Source organism: Lepisma saccharinum, chromosome 11, assembly GCF_977018435.1.
Source record: "Lepisma saccharinum chromosome 11, izLepSacc3.1, whole genome shotgun sequence".
NCBI classification, from domain to species: Eukaryota; Metazoa; Arthropoda; class Insecta; order Zygentoma; family Lepismatidae; genus Lepisma; species Lepisma saccharinum.
The window spans coordinates 8,998,510-9,013,062 of record NC_139239.1 but is presented as its reverse complement, the minus strand read 5'-3'; positions in this window follow the sequence as shown (position 1 = coordinate 9,013,062).

The window sequence follows — 14,553 nt, the reverse complement described above, 5'->3', positions numbered from 1 at the left end:
GATGAAAATGAGATAGCTCAGATTCAGTGTTGAGGTTTTCAAGTTTTGTGATCTGTTGCTGGACACTGACAAGGGTGTCTACAATACCAGGCAAGCGGGATTCTAGAGATTCTTGTACATTTGTCAAATCACTTTGCACTGCTGCTATTGTACCCTCAAGATGGGTTATGGTACTTTGAATTTTTCCAAAATCTTCATATCTTTCAAGTTGCAGCTTAATATTGGCAACACTCCGAGTTATTGCACTCAAAGCATCAGAAGATGGCAATTTGTTCATAAAATTTTCAAGTGTCTCAATTTTTTCTTTAACCTCGGCTATGGCATTGTTCAGAGGGTCCAGATTAGGTATCTGGAGTGATCGAATCTGTTCCTTTAGAGTGGAAATCACTAGATCAAAATCTTCTTGTGATTTTATGCTTTTGACAATTGTTTGGAGCTGTGTCTGGACATTATTTATCTGCTCTTCCAATTGTTGTTTCAATTGCTCAGAGTTGGTATCCTGGGTCTTAAATTTGGCTTGAAGAGCTGCTACAGCTTCCTCTAAATTTTGAAAATTATCCAATGTAGCCAAATCAGTATATTTCTCAAGCAGCAATTTGAGTTCAGAATCAATTTTAAGAAGAGGGTCCATTGTGATTGTAAATTTGTAATTTCTAGTTGAAGACTGGCATTGAGTGTGGTTTGTAAAGCTTGTAAATCACTTCTTAATTTCTTGACTCTGACATCAAGCATCAGAATCTCATCACTGTGATCTTCATGCCTTGTATGGCCAAATATATCATTAGGCATTTTTGTTTTTAGTGGTTATTTATTATTGAATATCTAATTCTTAATTCTATAAAAAAAGGTATAAGCTTGTCATAGGATCCAGGGACCTCAATATATAAGCAGTCACCAGCAGAAACAGTATATACAGTGCCAGAAATCATGTTTGAGTGCTTTATCCTGTAAATATTTCTCCCTATTGAAATCTTGACATCACCCTCGGGGGTTGTAATAAATTGTAATTGCCCACCTACAGGTAATTGGTAATGATTTAAATTATTGTTAAATATGTACAATGTTTTACCTGTTTTATCATCAACATCTGTAAGTATGCTGTTCAGATGAATAATTAACAAAGCACTTAGTTTAGATATTATATCAGGAGAGGGTGCTGGTGTTGGCAGGTCCATAATAGCCTGTTTTTTGAACCCAAATAAGTTCATAGGCATGTTTATTTATTTCAAATCATGCTCTGTAATTGGGCATTGATTACCACTTCTCAAATAACAATGACCCCATGGTAGAGTATGTATGCCACATGACAAAATGCATCTCTTATCTTCATGTGGGTCCAGAGCCACTTTTCTTACAACATTTGTAGTCAACAAGTGATCCACACTCTGAATTCTGCATTCAGATGTTCTGATTGTGCTACATGATTTGAGGCAATTTTTGTAATCTTCAAATTCAAGCTCTTTGTCAACAGTTACTCTGCCAATGCCCTTGGCTTTTTTTGCAACAGCACCACTACATGTTTCAAAGCTGTACATCTTGGCTCTTAACCCAGCAAATGCCACAATAACATCACCAAGTGTCTCATCTTTTAACTTGCCAGGCACCTTTTTGTTGTGGGGTTGAATCTTTGTATGTTCACTGGTATCAAAATATTCAAGCAATGCAGGCTGGGACATATCTTTATAAACATCTTCTGTTTGAATATCAAGGATAAAACTATCTGTGTCAATGTACATCAGTTTTACACAATCACCATAAAAAGGCTTCAACACATCATAATACAATTTTAACATGTGTAATTTGGCCAATTCCATTATCACAGCCCCTACATAAATAGGCTTATCAAACTTAATCTTTGTTTTTTTCATGTTGAAAAGTGCCATATGCTCATCATAAATTCTTCTGTAATTGAAGTTGGGCTTTGCTATCAATTTTTTGCTCCGGCTGGGGTCAGTAATTAATTTAACATCAGTATCTTTTCTGACATTTTCTATGGTTTTGCCATACACAGAATTGACCATCAATTTAAACAAAGATTTATCAAATTGGCTCATTGCAGATGTTCGAAGCACTGTGTTTGTATCAATATATGGATTCAACCATCTTGAGTGCCTGAACCTCAAAACTTTGCCAACTTTGGTCACTTGAACACCATGATGCATCAGGAACTGGAGGTTTTTGTAATATATGACATAATCCTGTTTTAGCTCTAGAGTCATCATCAATTTCTTCTGTTTAGAGCCAGGTGAACACTTAACCTCAGGAATTTGGGGCAGATCAGAAAATGTGTTGTGTAAATCATCGGGAATTGTCAGATCAACTTCTAAGAACAGCCCATAGTCATTGTCATCAAAATCCTGAAGATCTTCAATGTTGAAATCTTCAACCCACTCAAGCCCTGCATATGGCAATTTATCCATCATAGCATAACCATACAGGCTGTTTGCATCCACATAAAGTATATAATTTGATGGCAGTGCTGGGTCATAATCGGGAATATACTTGTTATTTGCTCTGGCATACCTCTGAGAACATTGCACCATGCCTCCTCTTATACATTGTTCCATAAACAGATACATGTCCTGATCCTGAATGAGATCCAACTGCATTTTAGTGTTTAAAAACATTGCAGACCATGCTAGGCCCGGAGCACTGTAAAAATACATTGGATCCAGCTTATAATTTTCCATGGAAGATTTTCTAAATGCCTGAAGTATATCAGCTAAGAGAGTGACATCAAGTTTTAAATATGCCTTGTGATAATCACCAAATGTCTGGCATTTTAAATTGTTCCACATCAACTGGGCATGGTGATAATCATCATCAGTGATTCCAGATGCTCTGATTTTGCTGTAAAACTCTTGTTGTGGTGGCAGAGAACACTCATCAAATTTAGAAAAATCTGTAACATAATCATATGGATATACACCATTCCGCCTAATTAATTTCAGGTCCTGATTTGGAAACAAAGCACATGTGATTTTGAATTGATCATCAGATAATTGACTGGCCAGTGTAGCCAGGCTAGCCGATAAAATTCTGTATGAATCAAGAAATCTTAAGGGAACACCATTAACTTTAATTTTTTTGCTAATAGCAATATATTTCTCATTATTTTCAGCTAAAATATTTAAATTCTGCTTGTCAAACCCCTCGTACCTGATCAGATGATGGAAATCATAATTGGATGCACCATGGCAAAATATAGGGACAAATTTTGGTCTCTGGATCTTAATATTACAGCTATTACACAGGGCCATTAAGAATTTACCATCTGTATGAGAATGGTGATGTACCTTGATATTTGTATCCGAAAATTCAGAATCACATACCGGGCATTTTTCTGCATTGTTGAAATCTTCAATCTGATCCTCTGTTAAAGGCAACATGGGTTTTGATTTTAATAAGATATTAGATGCTATGTCATGGCACTCATTTTCTATTCTATGTGCAAATTTTTTGATGGCATTTGCTCCCATGTATAAATATTCTTTACTAACCACACCATCCTGTACAACAACATAATAAAAACTGGAAGGTTCATGTAACTGGTATGATGTAATTGAAGATTCATCAGGATCTGGGCTGCAGAATGCAAGGGGTTTGAGGTTTGATTCAAAATCACAGACTATATATGCTGGGTGTTCCAACAAGGCTTCAAACTTTTTGAATTTGGCATTTTCACTTGGATTAGGCACCACCATATGAACAGGTTTATGGTTGCCACAGTATTTCAGATGCTCAATTAACTTGTTTTTAGCAATTTCTGTATTCACTTCCCGAACCCCATTCACCATTTTTCTACCATCAAATACAGTTAAACATCTTCTACACAACTTGAATATTGTCTTAGATTTGTCTAGTTGTGTTCTAATTAAAGCTTCAAGATTATGTATCAGAGTGTAATGGTGTGTGTCATCCCCTTCAATTAAGAGCAGATCAATCGGAACAGCAGAATCATCATCAAGTGTACTGATTCTGAGAGGATCTATCAAGCAATTGCCACGGCCAGTAGAACAAATAAATACATTAATAGATAATTGTTTACCATTGATATCCCTGGCCTTTTTTTCAAATTTATCAATATTCTGAACTGACATTGGATATTCTAAACCCTCCATAGCATCATCAAAATCATTTTCATGCTGTTTATAATAACTTATTCTCTCAGGATGCCTTAAAACTGGAAACAAAGCAGCTAAAATACACCACAAAAAGCATTTCTCATCATTATTTTCTATGTTAACCACGGCTCTTTTGTTTTTAATATTGGCAGGTAATGGCAGATATGTAGATCCTTGTAATGGGTTGAATTCAGAAATATTAACATAGAACTTGTGTGGAGTTCCGCATAGGCTCCATCCTGATTCTTTTGCTGCAAATTCAGAGTGTTTAATGTTCAATTGATCTATCAAACTGCTTATTATTTTGTCTGAATTTGTATTTGAATATACAGCTACAGTTTCTGTTATGTGGGGCTGTGTAAATTTGGTGCCATTTGATTTCTTATATTGTGTAAACAATTTGAGGGACAGCTTATAAGAGCCATTTTGTGCATTTAGAATTGCCTGCACATCAGGATTTATACTGTTCAAAAAATTCTTAATGTCACATTTTTGCTCTGATACAAACCGGTAATCCCTAAGTTGGTCATTAAAACTGCTATGGATGGGTTCATAGCGTGGCTGCTTTGCTGCTCTAGCATTAACAGGTGCTTCATGCTTCCTTTTCAGACCAGATGTAGATGGTTGTGGGGGCAATGTTGATGACTGTGCAGAACAAGTACCCATATGTTTATATGTGAAATATTCCATGCTATATTTTCTATGGCATTTTGGGCATATTTTTGTGGGAGTTCTGCATTTGTCTGGATTACAATTCTTTTGATGCTTAGCCCAATTGGGGCTGGATATATTCTTATTGCATTGATTACAATATTTTTGATTTGGCATTTTTTTTGTTTATTATATAAGATTTCTTGGGGTTCAAATCAAAACTCTATGCTTAATAAAAAATATCAGTTGGGTTCAGCAGTGTGCTTTGTATATTTAGTGTGTGTGTGTGTATGTGTGTTAATATTTTTGGCTTTGGTATTTATATAAAATTTCTTGGGGTTCAAATCAAAACTCTATACTTAATAAACCTATGACAGGTTGTATAAAGCTGATAGCCTACATGCACAAAGGTAGAATAAATACAGAAGCACTGCCCTAGCACAAATACATTTCTACACAGGCATGTCCTAGAAAAGCAATAACCTAATACCATGTGTCATGTATAACAAACTGGGGCATATATAATCCTGACTCTAAATATGAGTGGATTACAACAAACAAGCAAAATGTGTCAAATATCAGACCTGTATGAGGAGCAATGCAACAACACATCTGTACTCCTCAGCCACTCTCACAATACTAACTGATGTGTAATGCAAAAGCTCTTGCATCATAATTTGTTGCACAGCATAATGCAAAAGCTCTTGCATCATAATTTGTTGCACAACATAATGCAAAAGCTCTTGCATCATAATTTGTTGCATAATATTGGGTAATAATTTGTTGTACAACATGATGCAATAGAAATAAACCAGAAGTAAACATGTGTGTGTGTGTGTGTGTGTGTGTGTGTGTGTGTGTGGGTGGGTGGGTGTGTGTGTGTGTGTGTGGGTGTGTATGTGGGTGGGTGTGGGTGGCTTTTTGGCTTAGTTTTAAGTGTAGCCAAAAACAATATCAAGAGGGGCATATTTTTAACAAATTTATGGACAACAATCTCACAGAAGTGCCTTTTATAAGTGTAGGCAAATCAATCTGAGGGGGGTCATACTTTCACGGGAAATTCCCGAGGGCATTTTTACAAAAATCTTGGATTAGACAGGGTGCCACACTTGAGCAAAAAACTCATATGGGCATGTTGAGCTAGTTTTAAGTGTAGCCAAATCTGCCTGAGGGGGGTTCATACTTTCTCGGGTTTATATTATAGCCAATTACACTACTGTTATCGGCTTTTAAAAATATGAAGTGATATGTTTTTTACGTCTCACGCGGCCTGGAGCTCGCTGCTGATAGGCTACTGAAATAGGGCCGGTTCTATCACTGAGAAATGCCATGTCATCTGAAAAGCTCACTTTACACGGCACAAATGTTAAGGAAAATGCTTTCGTCTAAAGCAGGCCTTAGACACATATAAATGATTGCACATTAACTTATGGATAGTTTCGCCAAAGTTTATTTTAAAATTGGGCTGTTAAGGTTACTGTGTGTGCCCCCTTAGGGCTTGGCTTGGGAACGAGCCAATCAACAGCAATGCTTCACACTGTAGCGGCATGATACGTTGCACAAGACTGCTTTCGATTGGTGAAATACTGAAAAAACGACTCGGATCGCGTGTGGCTTCGGTGTGAAATCTCCCGTACAGGTATTTTGGGAAGGTCAGAAAATGCATGGCCCCTCCTCTACAGCACATCTGGAACTTATCCGTGAACGCATAAAATTACAGCAATTTCGATGTTACTCAACCCCAAATTTGTTCACTTGGGGTGGCACTGTTAGCTTTCAATGAACATGTAAGATGCTATTCGGGTGTCATCTTGTACCATTTGGCCTTGTTACAAAGATACACCATTCTCTGGTGTTACTTTTACAGGCATCACTATCAAACCAGGCGTATACAGAGTGTATCTAAATTCTCATTACAGACCTTGAGGGCTTGTAGTGGGGACCAAAACGGTTAAGTTTTGCGTAGGAATCCATGTCCGGAAACGTACCATTTCCCCGCTACAAGTAAAACATCATCACAACACACGTTAAACTCTCCCACTTCTGCTGCTTACTGTACATTGTTTTTGCATAGCTCCAGCGTTCCCTTACAAGAAGTGCTCGATGTGGGGACCATTAAGTTCAACACAAACACCGTAGCTACGTATCATGTTCTGGTACAGACGATCACCAACACCTGGTAGTCCAACATCCGCCGGTGCCATAACCCGCGCCAGCAGGTCTTCCCCTAATTCCAATGGGGTCTCGTAAATCAGGCTCTTCATGTGGTCCCACAGGTAATCGAGCGGAGTCAAGTCCGACGAACGTGCAGGCCAAGGATTTGGCCCACCACGACCTATCCACTTGCGCCCAAATTTGTGGTGGTGTTTTGCTTGTAGCGGGAAAACTGTACGTTTCCGGACATGAGTTCCAATGCAAAACTTAAACTTTTTGGTCCCCACTACAAGCCCTCAAAGTCTGTAATGGGAATTTAGATACACCCTGTACAATGTTAGTAGTTTTGTTAAAAACTTCAAATCTTTTCATATTTCCTTTTCATGTATTTATCCTACAACCCACAGATGGCAGTGCAAGTTGCATTTTTAAGCTGTATTTTTCTCTCGCAGTCAAAGCCGTTAATGATCCATAATTTATAATCATTATTTGCAATTTATTTTTGTACATGCAAAATGATCTAACAGAATTACATATTGAATACAGCTGTCTTAAAACGGATAGGTTACATGCAAGAACTGTCTTTAAATTCAGATTTTATTCAAATAAAATATAAACACCACATTGATGTCTAGAAAATAACCTCTAATATAATTTGAACCGTTCGCGTGGTAGGTGATAGTTTGGTCATTTCTGAGTTCATTAGAAAGAAAGTTATTAGAAGCTATACTGTAGATAAATTGTTTTCGTGTTGGGTTTACCAATTTCACAAGGCTTCACTGAGTCCAATCCAAATTGTATGACAGGCAATTTCACACAAAAATTGAAGGTTGACACATTTTACTCTGTAACTAAATAATTACCAAAATGTCAGTTACCATGTTTTACACACGACCACTTCAATTATTTAGTTTTAAACGTAGGTATGTAAATATGTTTTCATTATATCAGTTTTATATTATATAATGGCAACAGTGAAAGGAAACAGTATGCATCATAAGCGCACCGAACGAAGTGGTTATGTGGGTGAGAGCCCCCTTTTAGCCTACATTTTCCTAAAGAAGCCAGTATAATGGTTTTGTTCCATTTCCCTATTTTTAATTGAGTTCAAAATGTTTTTCAAAAATTGACCCTCCCCCTTTCCTCTCTCTCTGAGTACGCTGTTACCAACATTCTCCTTTCTGCTTGCAAAATCGACGAGCCCTTGTGGACAAAAGACTGACAATTTACCGCGTTGCTAGGGCCAACTAACGAGGTTTTAACGTAACCTTCTGTTAGATATTAACCCGAGTTTAAAGCACTTCATGCAACAAACGACCTTCATTTTTCACCTTCTTTCACGCACGATCTTCCCTAAATGGTGCTTGCAGGCAGGTCTGCGGCTGGCTACTTAAAACACTTTTTAAGCCCCAAAAAAGGAGGTTGTTTTTATGTAATCTAAAACTATCTCTTGTTTTGTTGTTATTGTTGTAATTTATACCAGTGTTTGGAAGTAAGTAGTTTGAGTAACGGTTAATTTTTTAAAAAAAATTCTAACTGTAGCTACCTTCAAAAGAAAAGTAGCTATAACTAACTAGAACAACTGTCCCCGGTGTGGAGCAGTTTGTCGCAATATTTTAAATAAAAATAACTTTTCAAATGTTACTTAACAAAATTAGTATATTAACCAATTTCTACAGTCACTATAGTTACGAATAACAAACAAAATAACATCAAAATTGAACAGAGTAGCACAACAGAATTTTCTTCATTCTTTTCAGATTATGCTCACAACTAAATAACAAAATATAATTGTAAAATGTCTTTGAATTAAAGAACTGTTGCAATAGCCTCCTCCTCCGGTTGAAAACCTTGACATCATACTTTGATGTAGAAATAAGTATATTTTTCAAACGTAACATCTTCAATGTATCATCTTCACTTCTTCTTCTACTACTTCTTTGGCAGCAATCTCATTCTTTTCACATCTTCTTTACAGCCATCTTCAGTAGATTTCTTCTTTACTGCAATCTCATTACCATTACTATTTCATAACCATCTAATATCCATTTAAAGGGTTATATTCTTCATGAGTGCACTTCTTCCCTTTGAAGCTGTATGTGCAAATGAAGTCCTTCATTATAATGGTATACCATATTACATTCATCTTACGTACATTACTTCTTATCATTCTTCCCACGAGGCACTGTACATTCTTCCTAGCGCTTTCCGCTTTTATTCGTGTCAAGCACTTTGCCTTTGATACATTGAAATGTCTGACGAATAAAATACATGGCTTGTGAGAGGAGAAGCCAAACGTAAGTTCTTCCATAAAAGACAATATCATGATTAACAGTAAATAAACAGAACAGAAATAATAAATTCATGCTGTTTTACACATGATAATGAGATATATAAAGAACTGAACTTGTCTTCTAACAGCGATGGTCAGCTCACGGTTCAAATAAAGAACCTAACCTTTTAGATGGAACAGGATAATTCGTTCTAGCATCCGAGTGATTTATCACATTACAAGAATTAGAACTAACACTGTCATTATTTTGACTAGTATTACAACTTAGTGAATATTGACCACTATTATAAGTTGATTGTTCATCAACATTTGTATTTCTTCTAACACTAACATTCCCATTATTATTATATATGGATGGATGATTTTCACGTGTGAAGTTAGAATTATTCACGTTATCATTAGTTCCCTCAGATCTTACAAACTGCCTTCTTAAGGGATTGCGTTCAAATCTTCTTGGAGACGTGCGATGATTTACATTGATTCCTGCATTTTCGGTCTGTGTTGTAGAATCATAAGAATTCCGCTCCACATTTACTTGCCTGACGAAGTATTTTGGTTTGTCGAAACTTCTCTTCTTATTAGCCTTGTCATCAGAATCTGTATTATCACCGGGCAAAGATAAACTTTTATTCTTTTCGCTCGAATACAAGTCAATAGTCCTTAATTTCTGCGTCAGTTGCTTAAGATCTGTAATGTTATGGCAGCCCACATTCTTTGAAATTGACTCAGGTAGCTGTTTCAAAATCATCCGTATTACTTCAACTTTGTTTGGAGTTTCCACAAGGTTACAATAAGCAGAGTACGTTTTTAAAGCGTATGCTTCCAATGACAAACCTGAAGCTGGGTTGTATTTTCTTGATCGTAACAATGTCAACTGACTTTCTAATAACTCATTAGATGCAAACTGATCAAGGAATTTATGTACAAAGTCCTCATAAGAAATGAAACTCTTCTTTTCACTGTTGAACCAGTAAGCGCCTACATTATAAAAACACTTACGAATTATACATAATTTATACTTGGGAGGAACACCAATTATGTTTAACATTGTAGTTAGTTGTTCGATAAATTCTCTAGCAGACTGTTTTGAAACATCTCCTCCAAAACGTGGCAATTGACTAAGTTCACTAACTCGTGAAAATCTATTAGAGTATGTATCAGACTGATTATAAGAATTCCATGTAGAATCATTATTCAGCCACATCGGGTTATAAGTACAGTTTGTTCTAGTACAAGGACTATGATTTACATTTAAGTCATCAGGAAACTGATCATGGATTAAGGAATGACATGTACTTTGACGTTGGCAACCACATACTGAAGTTTCAAGACCTGTGAAATTGTCTTTACTATCACAAGCAACATAAGTTCTAGAAGGTTTGGAATTTCTGTTAGATGTAGAACAAATTTGCTTTGATGTGTCTGTAGCACATAAAGAACTAGGTGCATTATTTTCAGTATCACAAGTATGTACGTGCTTATTATCATACAGTAAAGAGTTGTTCAACGAAGAAAGACATGAATGGTTATTGAGTGAACATGTACAATGGATTTTGTCAACAGTAGGATTGCTATTACTAAATTCAGTATTATCTAAAACACAATGCTGCAATGCATATGTATTCTTGCCTTGTGAAGTGGAAGCTTTAGCAAATTTATTTCTACTTTTATTGTGAGCAGATTTGCCCTTGCACAATTTGGTTACATTTTCCTTTACAGAATTCACTTCAGCATCAGATGTATCATAGCCAGAAGAACCTGTATGAAATGTTTCGCATTTATTGTGTTCACTAAAAACAACATGCTTTATTTTAGAATTTAATCTTGTATCAGTTTGGCATGCTATGTGCCTATGTTCATTAATAAGTGCATCATCATTACTTAGTTCTTTATCTGGTTGTAGAACGTCTCTAACCATACTAGTACAAATAACATCGCTTTGCTCTAAGTTAATGCATTTCTCATTTAAATCCTTAAGCATAGAATCAAATTCTTGCAACTTTACCTGCGTAGTATTCATATTTGTTTGTAGTGTACTTATAGAAGTTTCATGTTGGCACAACTGGTTTGATAAGTGTTGTTTTAACTCATCATCATGATGGTCTAGTTTTGATTCAAGATCACTGACTTTCGAATTTAATAAAGTTACTTCATCATTTATACGTTCATTTAGTAACCTATTAGCTGATTGACAAGAATCAGAAACCTCCTGCAACTTATTTTCTACATGTTGGAGTCCTTCGTTCAGTTTTTCAGTACTTTGCTGCAACCTAACCAATTTTGTGCCCCAAACTTCACAGTTTGTTTGTAAACTTTCGCGCAGCGTTTCAGCGTTCTGATCAAGTCTATCTTGTAACCTATTCTCCAAAGCTTCAGTGTTCTGAAGTAACCTATTCTTCAGCGTTTCGGTATTCTGGAGCAACTTCTCTTGCAACCTATTTTCCAGAGCTTCAGTGTTCTGAAGTAACCTATTCTCCAGAGCTTCAGTGTTCTGAAGTAACCTATTCTCCAGCGTTTCGGTATTCTGGAGCAACTTGTCTTGCAACCTATTCTCATGTTGGGCCAAACTCAAGTGAAAAGCAGATAAAATTTGGTCAATATTGGGATTTACTGTATCCAAGTATGATTTTAGAGTGAATGGATTGAATTCTGGCTTGCATGCCTTACAGTAATAGTCTTCTTTCATAGAGCTGAATATTACCCAGTGAATAACTGTAAGACCCCTACAATTTACGTGTTCCCATTTCTTGCATGACGTGCATTCAATCATGCGAGTGTCAGAAAATCTGTCCTTACAACAGAGTAAATCCTCCATTTGCTTACCATTTGCTTCGTTGCTTACTTCAACATCATCACTGAGATCCGGTTGAAGACAGACACTACTTCGAAGCACGTAAGGCACTTCTCTTTTCTTCATTGTAGCATTATCAGTTCAGTTCGTATCAACTTACAATTTTCGAATCCTGGCTCTAGGTCGCCAATTTATTGCAACTGTCCCCGGTGTGGAGCAGTTTGTCGCAATATTTTAAATAAAAATAACTTTTCAAATGTTACTTAACAAAATTAGTATATTAACCAATTTCTACAGTCACTATAGTTACGAATAACAAACAAAATAACATCAAAATTGAACAGAGTAGCACAACAGAATTTTCTTCATTCTTTTCAGATTATGCTCACAACTAAATAACAAAATATAATTGTAAAATGTCTTTGAATTAAAGAACTGTTGCAACTTTATGCAATAGAAGTAACGTTACTAATAGTAACTTTTCCTCTTACTGTACGACATTTAGACATTGTCCGAAAGGTCCATAAACCAGGCTTAAAGTACGATCTTGTCGGAAGTGACATCATCCAGTACAGTTCGAAAACGCCAATAAACGAGCATTCGAATTCACAGCACGGAGGACTCGACAATGCACGCTTGTGTACATCGCTCGTGTAGTTGATATTCACTTGTTTGAAACCATGGAAGTCGAAAGTTGGCCAGTTGCTGGTTGTAGTTCTTCTATGTGGAAATGTAAATATAAGTACTTTTCAAAATGTTGTAATTATTTCTGTGGTAAAAGATAAGTGTTTACAACGTAGGAAAAACAATGTATTCTTAGTTTTACCTACTGACCGTATTAGGCGCTGCAGTCGAAGTGTAATTGTGTATACTGAAGAGACTAAGCTTACGCTGAAGAACAAAAAGAATGCGTGGATCCTGTGGAAACAAATTCCGAATGTCCATACACTGAACACTTTTACTTACTTAAGGAAGTATAGCAAAAACTTAATTCAAAGGGACTATAATAATTATATTCAAAGTGTAACAGAAAGTGCTGCTAAAAATCCTAAAACATTCTGGACACTAATTAACTCACGCCGGCAACATGACCATATTCCCCCTCAAGTCTCCTGGAACGGTAAGTCTGCTACAAAGGATGAGCGATCATCGCTTTTTAACTCGTACTTCCATAGTAACTTTAAAAAGAACGCTGCTACCACACTACCGGAAGTCAGGTCCATTATTCCTTACACACTCTTTCAAATCTCAACTAACTGCAATGAAGTTCAAGAATTATTAAAATCTGTTTCAAGTTCCAAAGCTACCACTCCTAATGATATTCCTGCGATATTTCTGAAACATTTAGCCCATATTTTATCCAAACCAATAAGCACAATCTTTAATAAATGCTTTTCCGAAGGTGTGTTTCCTTGTACATGGAAGCAAGCAAATATAGTCCCTATCCTCAAACACGGAAACAAAACTCATGTCACTTCCTATCGGCCGATTTCCTTACTTCCTGCACTTGCACTGCTAGCTGAAAAAATCATTTCTAATCGTATCCTTGCACATGTTTCTCCGTTTCTCTCTCCCACTCAACACGGTTTTCTCCCTCATGCTTCCTGTGACACAAACCTTGCTTGCTTGCTTACCAAAGCAGTTAACTGCCTGCATGCCAAGCAAGACATGGATGTCGTATACTTAGACTTTTCCAAAGCCTTTGACTCTATCTCTCACAAGCAACTCATCCACAAATTATCGAATAGATTCAATATTCACGGAGCTCTTCTTAAACTACTTTCATCTTACTTGCACAATAGAAAGCAAAAGGTTATCGTATCTGGTTGCTCTTCGTCGTGGCTCCCTGTAGTTTCCGGTGTGCCCCAAGGAAGTTCTCTGGAGCCCCTGTGTTTCTCTCTCTTCATGGATGACATTCACGAATATATTTCTTCCGAATGTTCAGTATTATTGTATGCTGATGACTGCAAATTATTCCGAAACATTACCTCACTTCAGGACACATGCTATATCCAAGACAATCTCAAACACATTGAACGCTGGTGTCAAGACTGGAATCTCAAATTAAATCCGGATAAATCTGTTGTCATGAGGTTTACCCTAAAATCCAATAGCACAGCGCCATCCTACAAGTTATGCAACCAGGTTATTCCGTTCGTACGACAGCACAAGGATCTTGGTGTCATTTTTGATAGCAAACTGACTTTCAACCATCACATAGACTACATAACTTCGAAAGCGATGAAAACACTCGGACTAATTTACAGATTTGCAGACATAACACACGTTTCTGCCCTCAAAACCTACTTTACAATGTGTGTTGTTCCTATTCTTGAATATGGCTCCTGTATTTGGTCAATGGCATGTGAAAGCAATTTAAAGAAAACAAACAAGGTAGTAAGTTTCTTCGTCAGAATAGTGAAACACAGATGCCCAGCCCTTGCAAACTTCTCCAAACAAGAAATTCTATCCACTCTACAAATTCATGACCTTTCTCTTCGCCGTCAACTCTCAGATTTAACACTACTCTTCAGAATCAT